This window comes from Rhipicephalus microplus, chromosome 1, assembly GCF_043290135.1.
Source record: "Rhipicephalus microplus isolate Deutch F79 chromosome 1, USDA_Rmic, whole genome shotgun sequence".
Classification (NCBI taxonomy): domain Eukaryota; kingdom Metazoa; phylum Arthropoda; class Arachnida; order Ixodida; family Ixodidae; genus Rhipicephalus; species Rhipicephalus microplus.
Window position 1 is genome coordinate 113,129,213 of NC_134700.1, and position 13,320 is coordinate 113,142,532.

Below are 13,320 nucleotides of genomic sequence, written 5' to 3' on the forward strand. Positions count from 1 at the left end.
TTCGATTTATGCACATTTACTAGATAATTGCATGGGCTGCTGCGAATCGAAATTGAGACTTGCAGAAGACCTCCTTTGCCCAGTTCAAACCAATGCGTTCGAAAACGATGTGAGAATATGAAAGCGCACAGTGTCTTCAAACTGCCTGAGCTTTCACATGACAGTTTTCTATACACAGCTTAGTCTTTAAAATTAAATTGTATTGGCTTTCGCCCATGATGTTTTTTTTTTCCCAAGACAAAGGTACCATAAGCCATAAGCACGAGAGGACGGGTGCGTTTTAACTCGCTACTTGCTTTCCATAAAAAAATACCTTCGAATTACAAAAAAAAAATGGGTCTATTAAAATGTACGAATATGCAAAACATCCCTTCCCGAAGCGCAGAAAAAAAAAACAATTAGTAGATCGCACGTATCTTCGCAGTGGATGTTATGCGAAACCTTCACATGGAAAGTGACTGTGCTGTAATTTCTTTATTGACTGGAACGTCATGATGTGGAGCTGAAAATGTGCATGCACAAGTGCATGAACATGAATAGCCTTGGATGAAACGTGCGCCCTCCGTTAATTGACCGCAGCGCTAGCGCCTCTAGCGGCGTAAAGATGATTCATGCTTGTTGCGCTAAAACTGCTATTATATTTGATCAAACTTGAGCTTTTTTTTTAATCATCAATCAGAGCTAGGTTCAATTTTATTTAACAGGTCGACGCATATTAGTGGGCCATTAGTGTTTCTTGAAATGGCTCCCGTCGTCTGCACCTCACCAGAATGACACAAGACGTCGCGATGGGTGCTGACCGAGTGCGACCCGTTGTCTGGCATACTTACCTGGTGTCGGGGTGACCGTGGTCAAGATGGCGGTGCCCCCAGGGAGAGGCGCGGGCATTGCACTGCGCTCGTGCTGACCCCTGCCACTACCCCAAACTGGGGCAGATGGGGCATGCAATTTTTGGTAGTGGGGGACTGCGTTCGCGCTCTCCCCCTATTTTACCATCCAAAGGAAGATCTATACACCCGCTGAAACACTTGCGCGGTGGAGGAGAGTGCAAGCTATTGAGATCCAGGTTCTCCGATATGGCTTCCGATGTGTCGTTTTCTTGTGTTAAGTGAGAGTTGCTCAGAGCCCTTAAAATATACCTGCCCAAGGCTGCATCTGGAGAGAAAATTGGAATATTTGAAGTTTTTGCGCTATCTCTATTCGTATTATGTCTTCACATTGTGGGTGAAGAAGATGAAGAAATATGCCGGAGGTAGGTAAGGGACTTTATTGATCCTTGGAAGAATGATTTGAGGGCAGGTGTGGCAGGGAAAGTGGAAGCAGGATGACAACGGGCCTTCGGGCCACTCTAGATGGCCGCACATTGCTGTGCTTCAGCGACCCTTCTGGCCCAGCTCACTATCCCGAACTTTCTTTCCGGTTGCGAGCTGCGAAGAGTGCCTACCATTGATCTTGGTGGGCGGAAAATTAGGTAAAATAATATAAAATCGAGATAGCTGACGATTCCATCCCTGGCACCTAAAAGCGAAGGCAGGTAGCTGGAGCCTCGTTCCGAGTGCTCGGGCTTTGGTGTCAGCAGCCGTGTTCGGACGAGACCACCCAAACCTAAGCGGCCAGATAGATAGATACCCTTAAAATCACCAAAGTTCGCAAAGAAATGCTGCAAATTTAATACAAAGTACCTATAATGCTGTCTTGGTTGCCCTTGACTTAGACTTTTTTTTTCTTTTTAATATTTATAACACACAAAAAAGCTCAATTTTACAAGCTTTCTCGAATCGCTGCATCAACTCGAAGAATCGCTATCTCGAATCGCTATCTTTCAACTGCAGGCACCCCGAGTGTGCTGCGACGTCCAAATTTTCTCTTCACATGCTTACAAGATATCGTGACGTCAGCAGCCATGCCCGCTCCACACTTCGAGACAGGGGCGGTGCTGAAAGGACCCTAGCTTGTGGGCACTAGCGGTTGATACGGCCCCAGGATGTAATCACTTGCTCACCCCCCCCCCCCCCCCCTCCTATCCTATTGAAGAAATCCTGGCGGCTCATCTATGGGTTGGCGACACACAAGCGCCCTCTTTGAATGTTTTGGTGACGCACAAGCGCGCCTATTTCAGAAATTTTGTTACCTGACGTTTCAATAGCCAGGCCGCCACTTCAAGTCGCTAGTATTGGTACTGTAGTGGCCTAACATCAATCAAGTGTTGAGTGTTGATCGCAGCATACGGAAATGAATTTTAATATCAAAATAACATACCTTGTCAGTAGACGTCCGTGCTTTAGGTGTTTTAGAATGTTTCAGTTTGGAACCTCCTATAATGTTTGCTTTTCTTATTTTGTAGCTGTCTAACACTACCCGCAATTTATTTTCGAGTGTGTTCAATGTTTTCAAGCGATTTCACTGTCGTTTCTAAAATTTTAGCTCGTATGATATCTACCATCAATCCATACAACAACAATTTATCATTCCACCACCAAGATTCTCAACCTAAGCAAAGACTGCGATGCAATAATTCCCGCTAACGCAACACTTGTACCTTGGACCGCGCGTTTCGGTCTAATGAGATGGGAAATAAATAGTAGTCGTGGCCATTTGAGGATTCCCGCTGTCACCCTGTTAGAGGAGATCCACAACAATAGACGCTGAAAAGTTTTCATGAGAGGGTTCAACAAAGAAGAGAGCTTGCTTGCTGCTGCTTCAGCGTTCAGCGCCTCAGTTCGTCACTTCGATTTATGCACATTTACTAGATAATTGCATGGGCTGCTGCGAATCGAAATTGAGACTTGCAGAAGACCTCCTTTGCCCAGTTCAAACCAATGCGTTCGAAAACGATGTGAGAATATGAAAGCGCACAGTGTCTTCAAACTGCCTGAGCTTTCACATGACAGTTTTCTATACACAGCTTAGTCTTTAAAATTAAATTGTATTGGCTTTCGCCCATGATGTTTTTTTTTTCCCAAGACAAAGGTACCATAAGCCATAAGCACGAGAGGACGGGTGCGTTTTAACTCGCTACTTGCTTTCCATAAAAAAATACCTTCGAATTACAAAAAAAAAATGGGTCTAATAAAATGTACGAATATGCAAAACATCCCTTCCCGAAGCGCAGAAAAAAAAACAATTAGTAGATCGCACGTATCTTCGCAGTGGATGTTATGCGAAACCTTCACATGGAAAGTGACTGTGCTGTAATTTCTTTATTGACTGGAACGTCATGATGTGGAGCTGAAAATGTGCATGCACAAGTGCATGAACATGAATAGCCTTGGATGAAACGTGCGCCCTCCGTTAATTGACCGCAGCGCTAGCGCCTCTAGCGGCGTAAAGATGATTCATGCTTGTTGCGCTAAAACTGCTATTATATTTGATCAAACTTGAGCTTTTTTTTTAATCATCAATCAGAGCTAGGTTCAATTTTATTTAACAGGTCGACGCATATTAGTGGGCCATTAGTGTTTCTTGAAATGGCTCCTTAAAATATACAAGAAGCAAACAGCAATCTTCGACCGTCGTCTGCACCTCACCAGAATGAGTGGGCCAGGCAGCGGCACTCAGGGCGAAATGCTCACCAAACCATTCATCTTTGTGGTGCAGGTTGTGGCGACCATCTTCGGAACGGAAGCTGCTGAATATAAATCCGTTTTGACAGACCCATCACATGGCTGGAAGGAGCTTCACGGCATCGAGATTCCACTGCGTGGTCACCGTTGTCTTATCGAAGAAGCCGCCCTTTCCTTAGTCCCGACTCCGACGCATGCGCCAACATCGGTGACGTCAGCAACCTCGGACCTTCCAACGGCTATAAGAAGCCACGTACCTCCGTCGAACTTCAGTGGGCCAGGCAGCGGCACTCAGGGCGAAATGCTCACCAAACCATTCATCTTTGTGGTGCAGGTTGTGGCGACCATCTTCGGAACGGAAGCTGCTGAATATAAATCCGTTTTGACAGACCCATCACATGGCTGGAAGGAGCTTCACGGCATCGAGATTCCACTGCGTGGTCACCGTTGTCTTATCGAAGAAGCCGCCCTTTCCTTAGTCCCGACTCCGACGCATGCGCCAACATCGGTGACGTCAGCAACCTCGGACCTTCCAACGGCTATAAGAAGCCACGTACCTCCGTCGAACTTCAGTGGGCCAGGCAGCGGCACTCAGGGCGAAATGCTCACCAAACCATTCATCTTTGTGGTGCAGGTTGTGGCGACCATCTTCGGAACGGAAGCTGCTGAATATAAATCCGTTTTGTCAGACCCATCACATGGCTGGAAGGAGCTTCACGGCATCGAGATTCCACTGCGTGGTCACCGTTGTCTTATCGAAGAAGCCGCCCTTTCCTTAGTCCCGACTCCGACGCATGCGCCAACATCGGTGACGTCAGCAACCTCGGACCTTCCAACGGCTATAAGAAGCCACGTACCTCCGTCGAACTTCAGTGGGCCAGGCAGCGGCACTCAGGGCGAAATGCTCACCAAACCATTCATCTTTGTGGTGCAGGTTAGTTCCTACTTGCCTGCGCCATGTTACCGCAGTGAAAACCGCTTTTTAGTGTTGCTGCCACGCCCACTTGGTAGCTTTTTTTCATGCATTTGTGCTTTTGGCGTGGATTTGTTAGTTTGCGGGGATATTGAAGCAAACCCAGGCCCTTCAGATAAAGAAATACTGCAGCAGCTTCTTTCAGGACAAAAACACATCACTGATATGATGAACAGTGTCTTATCAAAACAAGAAAAAATCGAAAAAGAAGTTGCTAGCTTGACTGAAAGGATGAGTTACGTCGAAATACAGACAAAACCTTTGATTGAACTGAAAACAGATGTAAACGACTTAAAGCAAAGAGCAACACAGCTTAAGAAAGACTTTGAATTCGCGGTCAAAAAAATTGACGAGTTAGAGAACAGAAGTCGACGAAATAACTTGATTGTTTTTGGCCTAGGGGAAGAAGCTAATGAAACGACTGCTGACCTTACTGAAACAATAAAAAAGGACTTGTTTGAGGGAAAGCTGGGAGTGAATGTCAGGGGCATAGAAAGATGTCACAGATTGGGAAAAAAGAATGGCAAAAAACGCCCAGTAATTATAAAAATACTCGATTACCGAGACAAGGTAGCTATTCTGCAGAGGTGTTCCAAGCTGAAGGGCACCGAGCTGTCGATAAGTGGACTTTTCCGCTCGTGTACGTGATATCAGAAAAAAGTTGTGGCAAAGTTCGTCGCGCGAGCGTGCAAGTGGATCTAAAGTGAAGTTAGTTTTTGACAAAATAAGCATTGATGGAAAGTTTTTTTGCTGGGATGATAATAAGAATACAAGATATAAGTTATCTAACCAAATTAAGGTTCGGGGAAACTAGATGAACGATGCTTAGTGGTGTTAAATGTAAATTGCCGCAGTATTGTTAATAAGGCTGAGAAGTTGGAAGGCATGCTTTTAGCACATGACCCAGATATTGTATTACTAACTGAGACATGGCTACGAGATGATGTTTTTGATAGTGAGTTTGTGCCGAAAAATTACAGAGTGTTCCGTAAGGATCGAAATGGGAGGGGAGGGGGCGTTGCTATTCTTTTTAGGAATAATACACGTGTCGTAAAAATGCCAGACGTTCAAGACATAGAAAGCATCTTCTGTAAAGTGTATATTGGCAATATTAAATATCTTCTTGGTGTCGTTTACAGGCCACCAAATGCTTCCCTTGATGTTATCGCAAAGCTTAAGGATTACCTTCATTGTCACGTAAAAACCGAAGATAAATTAATCATAGCGGGAGATTTTAATATGCCAAATATGAATTGGGAAACGTTTATATCAGACCCATGTCAAGCTGCGGATACTCAAATATCCGATATCATGTTTCAATATGATTTGACGCAAATAGTCACCGACCCTACCAGAATAGATCAGGGGACGAAATCTATCCTAGATATATATCTTGTAAGTGGCAATATAAAAAAAAGCATGTTGTGCAGCGTCACAAATGGCATATCGGATCACAAGGCTGTGGTACTAAAGCTAAAGGGAGTTGAACTTAGTCAGCAGAGGATGGTGAAGAAATTTCCCAATTTTTCAAAAGCAGATGATGAATCTATAATTGATGTTCTGGCCTTTGAATATGATCATTTCAATGCAAGTAATCGTAGCGTTGAAGATCTGTGGCTTTGCTTTAAGAGAATGATTGAAGATTGTGTGCAGCGTTTTATCCCTTTAATTACAAAGAAAGTAGAGAATCACAATCCCTGGATAACAAGAGAGACGTTACAGCTGAAGCGAAAGTTGAAACGGTTAAAAAAAAGGTCGAACAAGGCTAACAGTCCTAATTTAAAAACAACTATTTGCAATATACGTGAAGAAATTAAAGAAAAATCTTTTCGTGACAAAGAAAAGTATTTTAACGAAAAATTGCCGTCATTTATTAAAACGTGTCCAAGAAAATTTTGGAAAGAGGTCACTCCGGGCACGTGCTCTACCGATGTATTTCTTTTAGATGGAAAATTAGAGAGTGATGAAAAAGCTGTCTGTACGGCCTTTAATAACTATTTCAACAGCGTCTATACAAAAGATAATAATCATCTCCCACCTTTCGATGCGAACCTACCACCAATATCAGATGTCACTATTTCTGAAGAGGGTATCTTTAATTTATTGCTAAATCTGGATGTTAAGAAATCTGTTGGACCAGATGAGATACCGAATGCCTTCTTAAAACGGTACGCAGAGTGGTGCGCGAAATATTTGTGTGTGTTATATACTAGGTCTTTGAACGAAGGTGTACTCCCTGAGGACTGGAAGATTGCTCGAATTAAGCCTCTACACAAAGCAGGTGATAAAACTCAAATAAAGAATTATCGACCAGTTTCGTTAACCTCTACAGCTTGTAAAATTCTCGAGCACATAATTCACAAACAGATTGTTACATTTCTTGATGAACACAAAGTACTAACAAAAGCGCAGCATGGATTTAGACGTGGATATTCTACCACTACACAGCTGGTTGAAACCATCCATGATTTTGCTACCGCACTAAATGAAGGTGAACAGCTAGATGCCATTTTTATGGACTTCCAAAAGGCCTTTGATAAAGTTTCACATAAAAAATTACTTCATAAATTGCAATATATCTTGAAAAATCCGAAACTTATAGTATGGATACGAGCGTATCTTGAAAACAGGCAACAATTTGTTTCATTTAATGACAGTTGTTCCAGCAAACTTCCTGTGGATTCCGGCGTACCTCAGGGCTCGGTCCTCGGACCTCTTTTTTTTCTATTATACATAAATGATATAACGAATGACCTTTCTGTAAGTGTAAAGCTTTATGCTGATGATTGTGTATTATACACGAAGGTATCAACTGCTGGAGATCAGATAAGGCTCAATAATCAATTCAACAAGGTCGTCTCTTGGTGCCAGGAATGGCAAATGTCAATTAATTACAACAAAACTGTTTATATGAAAATAACACTAAAGAAAAATCCTTTATGTTATCAGTACGGCACAAATAGCGTCAATCTTACAGAAGTTGCAGAATACAAGTACCTTGGAGTATGGATAACTAATGATCTAAACTGGAACAAACACGTCGATATAACTACAGGTAAATGTCTACGGAAACTTTTTTTTCTAAAGCGATCCTTAAAATATTCTACCCCGTCTGTACGCATGTTGGCATATAAAACACTCATTCGTCCAATGTTGGAATATGCTGTAATAATATGGGATCCATTCACTAAACGTAACATTAATCAATTAGAAAAAGTGCAGAACAAGGGCTTACGTTTTATTTATAACTCCTACGGTAGAACATCCGTATCTGAATTATTGGTAAAAAGCGGTCTGCAACCCGTTGTGGACAGAAACCGCACTTGCCGGCTTAAGTTTTTCTATCAATTAATAAATGGTCATTTAAATGTTGACAATGCAGGCATTCTTCGGTATTCTTCCGGTTACGCAACTCGCAAGCGACATAGTAAAACGATAACTCCTTTACCTTCACGGATTAACTGCCACAAGTATTCGTTCTTCCCTAGAACTATTAATGACTGGAATAGCCTGACAAATGATGTCGTTTTACGGAAGAAACTGTCATTGTTTGAAAACAGCATCGCCTAAACCATCACTACACATTGCATTGTATTATTTGTTTTATTGTAATTATTGTGTTAGTCTATAACCCGTATTCTACGTGTTACGTTATTATGTGTTATGTTACTCGAAAAATTTGTTGAAATAAGCGTTTGTGAACCTTCGCCTTGTATATTCAAATCGTACGATTTATTGTGTTTTCATTATTTTTTTTTTGTATGTACCGATTCTCGAACATTTTTTTCCCACCCTGCCATGATCTTTCAGCTGAAGGATCGCAGTATTTATAAATAAATAAATAAAAAAAAAGACGTCGCGATGGGTGCTGACCGAGTGCGACCCGTTGTCTGGCATACTTACCTGGTGTCGGGGTGACCGTGGTCAAGATGGCGGTGCCCCCAGGGAGAGGCGCGGGCATTGCACTGCGCTCGTGCTGACCCCTGCCACTACCCCAAACTGGGCCAGATGGGGCATGCAATTTTTGGTAGTGGGGGACTGCGTTCGCGCTCTCCCCCTATTTTACAATCCAAAGGAAGATCTATACACCCGCTGAAACACTTGCGCGGTGGAGGAGAGTGCAAGCTATTGAGATCCAGGTTCTCCGATATGGCTTCCGATGTGTCGTTTTCTTGTGTTAAGTGAGAGTTGCTCAGAGCCCTTAAAATATACCTGCCCAAGGCTGCATCTGGAGAGAAAATTGGAATATTTGAAGTTTTTGCGCTATCTCTATTCGTATTATGTCTTCACATTGTGGGTGAAGAAGATGAAGAAATATGCCTGAGGTAGGTAAGGGACTTTATTGATCCTTGGAAGAATGATTTGAGGGCAGGTGTGGCAGGGAAAGTGGAAGCAGGATGACAACGGGCCTTCGGGCCACTCTAGATGGCCGCACATTGCTGTGCTTCAGCGACCCTTCTGGCCCAGCTCACTATCCCGAACTTTATTTCCGGTTGCGAGCTGCGAAGAGTGCCTACCATTGATCTTGGTGGGCGGAAAATTAGGTAAAATAATATAAAATCGAGATAGCTGACGATTCCATCCCTGGCACCTAAAAGCGAAGGCAGGTAGCTGGAGCCTCGTTCCGAGTGCTCGGGCTTTGGTGTCAGCAGCCGTGTTCGGACGAGACCACCCAAACCTAAGCGGCCAGATAGATAGATACCCTTAAAATCACCAAAGTTCGCAAAGAAATGCTGCAAATTTAATACAAAGTACCTGTAATGCTGTCTTGGTTGTCCTTGACTTAGACTTTTTTTTTCTTTTTAATATTTATAACACACAAAAAAGCTCAATTTTACAAGCTTTCTCGAATCGCTGCATCAACTCGAAGAATCGCTATCTCGAATCGCTATATTTCAACTGCAGGCACCCCGAGTGTGCTGCGACGTCCAAATTTTCTCTTCACATGCTTACAAGATATCGTGACGTCATCAGCCATGCCCGCTCCACACTTCGAGACAGGGGCGGTGCTGAAAGGACCCTAGCTTGTGGGCACTAGCGGTTGATACGGCCCCAGGATGTAATCACTTGCTCACCCCCCCCCCCCCTCCTATCCTATTGAAGAAATCCTGGCGGCTCATCTATGGGTTGGCGACACACAAGCGCCCTCTTTGAATGTTTTGGTGACGCACAAGCGCGCCTATTTCAGAAATTTTGTTACCTGACGTTTCAATAGCCAGGCCGCCACTTCAAGTCGCTAGTATTGGTACTGTAGTGGCCTAACATCAATCAAGTGTTGAGTGTTGATCGCAGCATACGGAAATGAATTTTAATATCAAAATAACATACCTTGTCAGTAGACGTCCGTGCTTTAGGTGTTTTAGAATGTTTCAGTTTGGAACCTCCTATAATGTTTGCTTTTCTTATTTTGTAGCTGTCTAACACTACCCGCAATTTATTTTCGAGTGTGTTCAATGTTTTCAAGCGATTTCACTGTCGTTTCTAAAATTTTAGCTCGTATGATATCTACCATCAATCCATACAACAACAATTTATCATTCCACCACCAAGATTCTCAACCTAAGCAAAGACTGCGATGCAATAATTCCCGCTAACGCAACACTTGTACCTTGGACCGCGCGTTTCGGTCTAATGAGATGGGAAATAAATAGTAGTCGTGGCCATTTGAGGATTCCCGCTGTCACCCTGTTAGAGGAGATCCACAACAATAGACGCTGAAAAGTTTTCATGAGAGGGTTCAACAATGAAGAGAGCTTGCTTGCTGCTGCTTCAGCGTTCAGCGCCTCAGTTCGTCACTTCGATTTATGCACATTTACTAGATAATTGCATGGGCTTCTGCGAATCGAAATTGAGACTTGCAGAAGACCTCCTTTGCCCAGTTCAAACCAATGCGTTCGAAAACGATGTGAGAATATGAAAGCGCACAGTGTCTTCAAACTGCCTGAGCTTTCACATGACAGTTTTCTATACACAGCTTAGTCTTTAAAATTAAATTGTATTGGCTTTCGCCCATGATGTTTTTTTTTTTTCCCAAGACAAAGGTACCATAAGCCATAAGCACGAGAGGACGGGTGCGTTTTAACTCGCTACTTGCTTTCCATAAAAAAATACCTTCGAATTACAAAAAAAAAAAATGGGTCTATTAAAATGTACGAATATGCAAAACATCCCTTCCCGAAGCGCAGAAAAAAAAAACAATTAGTAGATCGCACGTATCTTCGCAGTGGATGTTATGCGAAACCTTCACATGGAAAGTGACTGTGCTGTAATTTCTTTATTGACTGGAACGTCATGATGTGGAGCTGAAAATGTGCATGCACAAGTGCATGAACATGAATAGCCTTGGATGAAACGTGCGCCCTCCGTTAATTGACCGCAGCGCTAGCGCCTCTAGCGGCGTAAAGATGATTCATGCTTGTTGCGCTAAAACTGCTATTATATTTGATCAAACTTGAGCTTTTTTTTTAATCATCAATCAGAGCTAGGTTCAATTTTATTTAACAGGTCGACGCATATTAGTGGGCCATTAGTGTTTCTTGAAATGGCTCCTTAAAATATACAAGAAGCAAACAGCAATCTTCGACCGTCGTCTGCACCTCACCAGAATGACACAAGACGTCGCGATGGGTGCTGACCGAGTGCGACCCGTTGTCTGGCATACTTACCTGGTGTCGGGGTGACCGTGGTCAAGATGGCGGTGCCCCCAGGGAGAGGCGCGGGCATTGCACTGCGCTCGTGCTGACCCCTGCCACTACCCCAAACTGGGGCAGATGGGGCATGCAATTTTTGGTAGTGGGGGACTGCGTTCGCGCTCTCCCCCTATTTTACAATCCAAAGGAAGATCTATACACCCGCTGAAACACTTGCGCGGTGGAGGAGAGTGCAAGCTATTGAGATCCAGGTTCTCCGATATGGCTTCCGATGTGTCGTTTTCTTGTGTTAAGTGAGAGTTGCTCAGAGCCCTTAAAATATACCTGCCCAAGGCTGCATCTGGAGAGAAAATTGGAATATTTGAAGTTTTTGCGCTATCTCTATTCGTATTATGTCTTCACATTGTGGGTGAAGAAGATGAAGAAATATGCCGGAGGTAGGTAAGGGACTTTATTGATCCTTGGAAGAATGATTTGAGGGCAGGTGTGGCAGGGAAAGTGGAAGCAGGATGACAACGGGCCTTCGGGCCACTCTAGATGGCCGCACATTGCTGTGCTTCAGCGACCCTTCTGGCCCAGCTCACTATCCCGAACTTTATTTCCGGTTGCGAGCTGCGAAGAGTGCCTACCATTGATCTTGGTGGGCGGAAAATTAGGTAAAATAATATAAAATCGAGATAGCTGACGATTCCATCCCTGGCACCTAAAAGCGAAGGCAGGTAGCTGGAGCCTCGTTCCGAGTGCTCGGGCTTTGGTGTCAGCAGCCGTGTTCGGACGAGACCACCCAAACCTAAGCGGCCAGATAGATAGATACCCTTAAAATCACCAAAGTTCGCAAAGAAATGCTGCAAATTTAATACAAAGTACCTATAATGCTGTCTTGGTTGTCCTTGACTTAGACTTTTTTTTTTCTTTTTAATATTTATAACACACAAAAAAGCTCAATTTTACAAGCTTTCTCGAATCGCTGCATCAACTCGAAGAATCGCTATCTCGAATCGCTATATTTCAACTGCAGGCACCCCGAGTGTGCTGCGACGTCCAAATTTTCTCTTCACATGCTTACAAGATATCGTGACGTCAGCAGCCATGCCCGCTCCTCACTTCGAGACAGGGGCGGTGCTGAAAGGACCCTAGCTTGTGGGCACTAGCGGTTGATACGGCCCCAGGATGTAATCACTTGCTCACCCCCCCCCCCCCCCTCCTATCCTATTGAAGAAATCCTGGCGGCTCATCTATGGGTTGGCGACACACAAGCGCCCTCTTTGAATGTTTTGGTGACGCACAAGCGCGCCTATTTCAGAAATTTTGTTACCTGACGTTTCAATAGCCAGGCCGCCACTTCAAGTCGCTAGTATTGGTACTGTAGTGGCCTAACATCAATCAAGTGTTGAGTGTTGATCGCAGCATACGGAAATGAATTTTAATATCAAAATAACATACCTTGTCAGTAGACGTCCGTGCTTTAGGTGTTTTAGAATGTTTCAGTTTGGAACCTCCTATAATGTTTGCTTTTCTTATTTTGTAGCTGTCTAACACTACCCGCAATTTATTTTCGAGTGTGTTCAATGTTTTCAAGCGATTTCACTGTCGTTTCTAAAATTTTAGCTCGTATGATATCTACCATCAATCCATACAACAACAATTTATCATTCCACCACCAAGATTCTCAACCTAAGCAAAGACTGCGATGCAATAATTCCCGCTAACGCAACACTTGTACCTTGGACCGCGCGTTTCGGTCTAATGAGATGGGAAATAAATAGTAGTCGTGGCCATTTGAGGATTCCCGCTGTCACCCTGTTAGAGGAGATCCACAACAATAGACGCTGAAAAGTTTTCATGAGAGGGTTCAACAATGAAGAGAGCTTGCTTGCTGCTGCTTCAGCGTTCAGCGCCTCAGTTCGTCACTTCGATTTATGCACATTTACTAGATAATTGCATGGGCTGCTGCGAATCGAAATTGAGACTTGCAGAAGACCTCCTTTGCCCAGTTCAAACCAATGTGTTCGAAAACGATGTGAGAATATGAAAGCGCACAGTGTCTTCAAACTGCCTGAGCTTTCACATGACAGTTTTCTATACACAGCTTAGTCTTTAAAATTAAATTGTATTGGCTTTCGCCCATGATGTT

The 13,320-nt window shown here is 43.6% G+C and overlaps 3 non-coding genes across 3 annotated transcripts; all 3 read left to right on the forward strand.

Annotated features, from left to right (window-relative positions):
• Nucleotides 1–822: 822 nt before the first annotated feature.
• On the forward strand, nt 823–986 carry LOC142771575 (U1 spliceosomal RNA). Its single transcript, XR_012885999.1, has one exon. It is a non-coding gene; the product is annotated as a U1 spliceosomal RNA (small nuclear RNA).
• A 7,445-nt stretch (nt 987–8,431) lies between these two features.
• LOC119186044 (U1 spliceosomal RNA) lies at nt 8,432–8,595 on the forward strand. Its single transcript, XR_012886026.1, has one exon. It is a non-coding gene; the product is annotated as a U1 spliceosomal RNA (small nuclear RNA).
• Nucleotides 8,596–11,193: 2,598 nt separating this feature from the next.
• Nucleotides 11,194–11,357, forward strand: LOC142771576 (U1 spliceosomal RNA). The gene has a single exon (XR_012886000.1). It is a non-coding gene; the product is annotated as a U1 spliceosomal RNA (small nuclear RNA).
• The last annotated feature ends 1,963 nt before the right edge of the window (nt 11,358–13,320 follow it).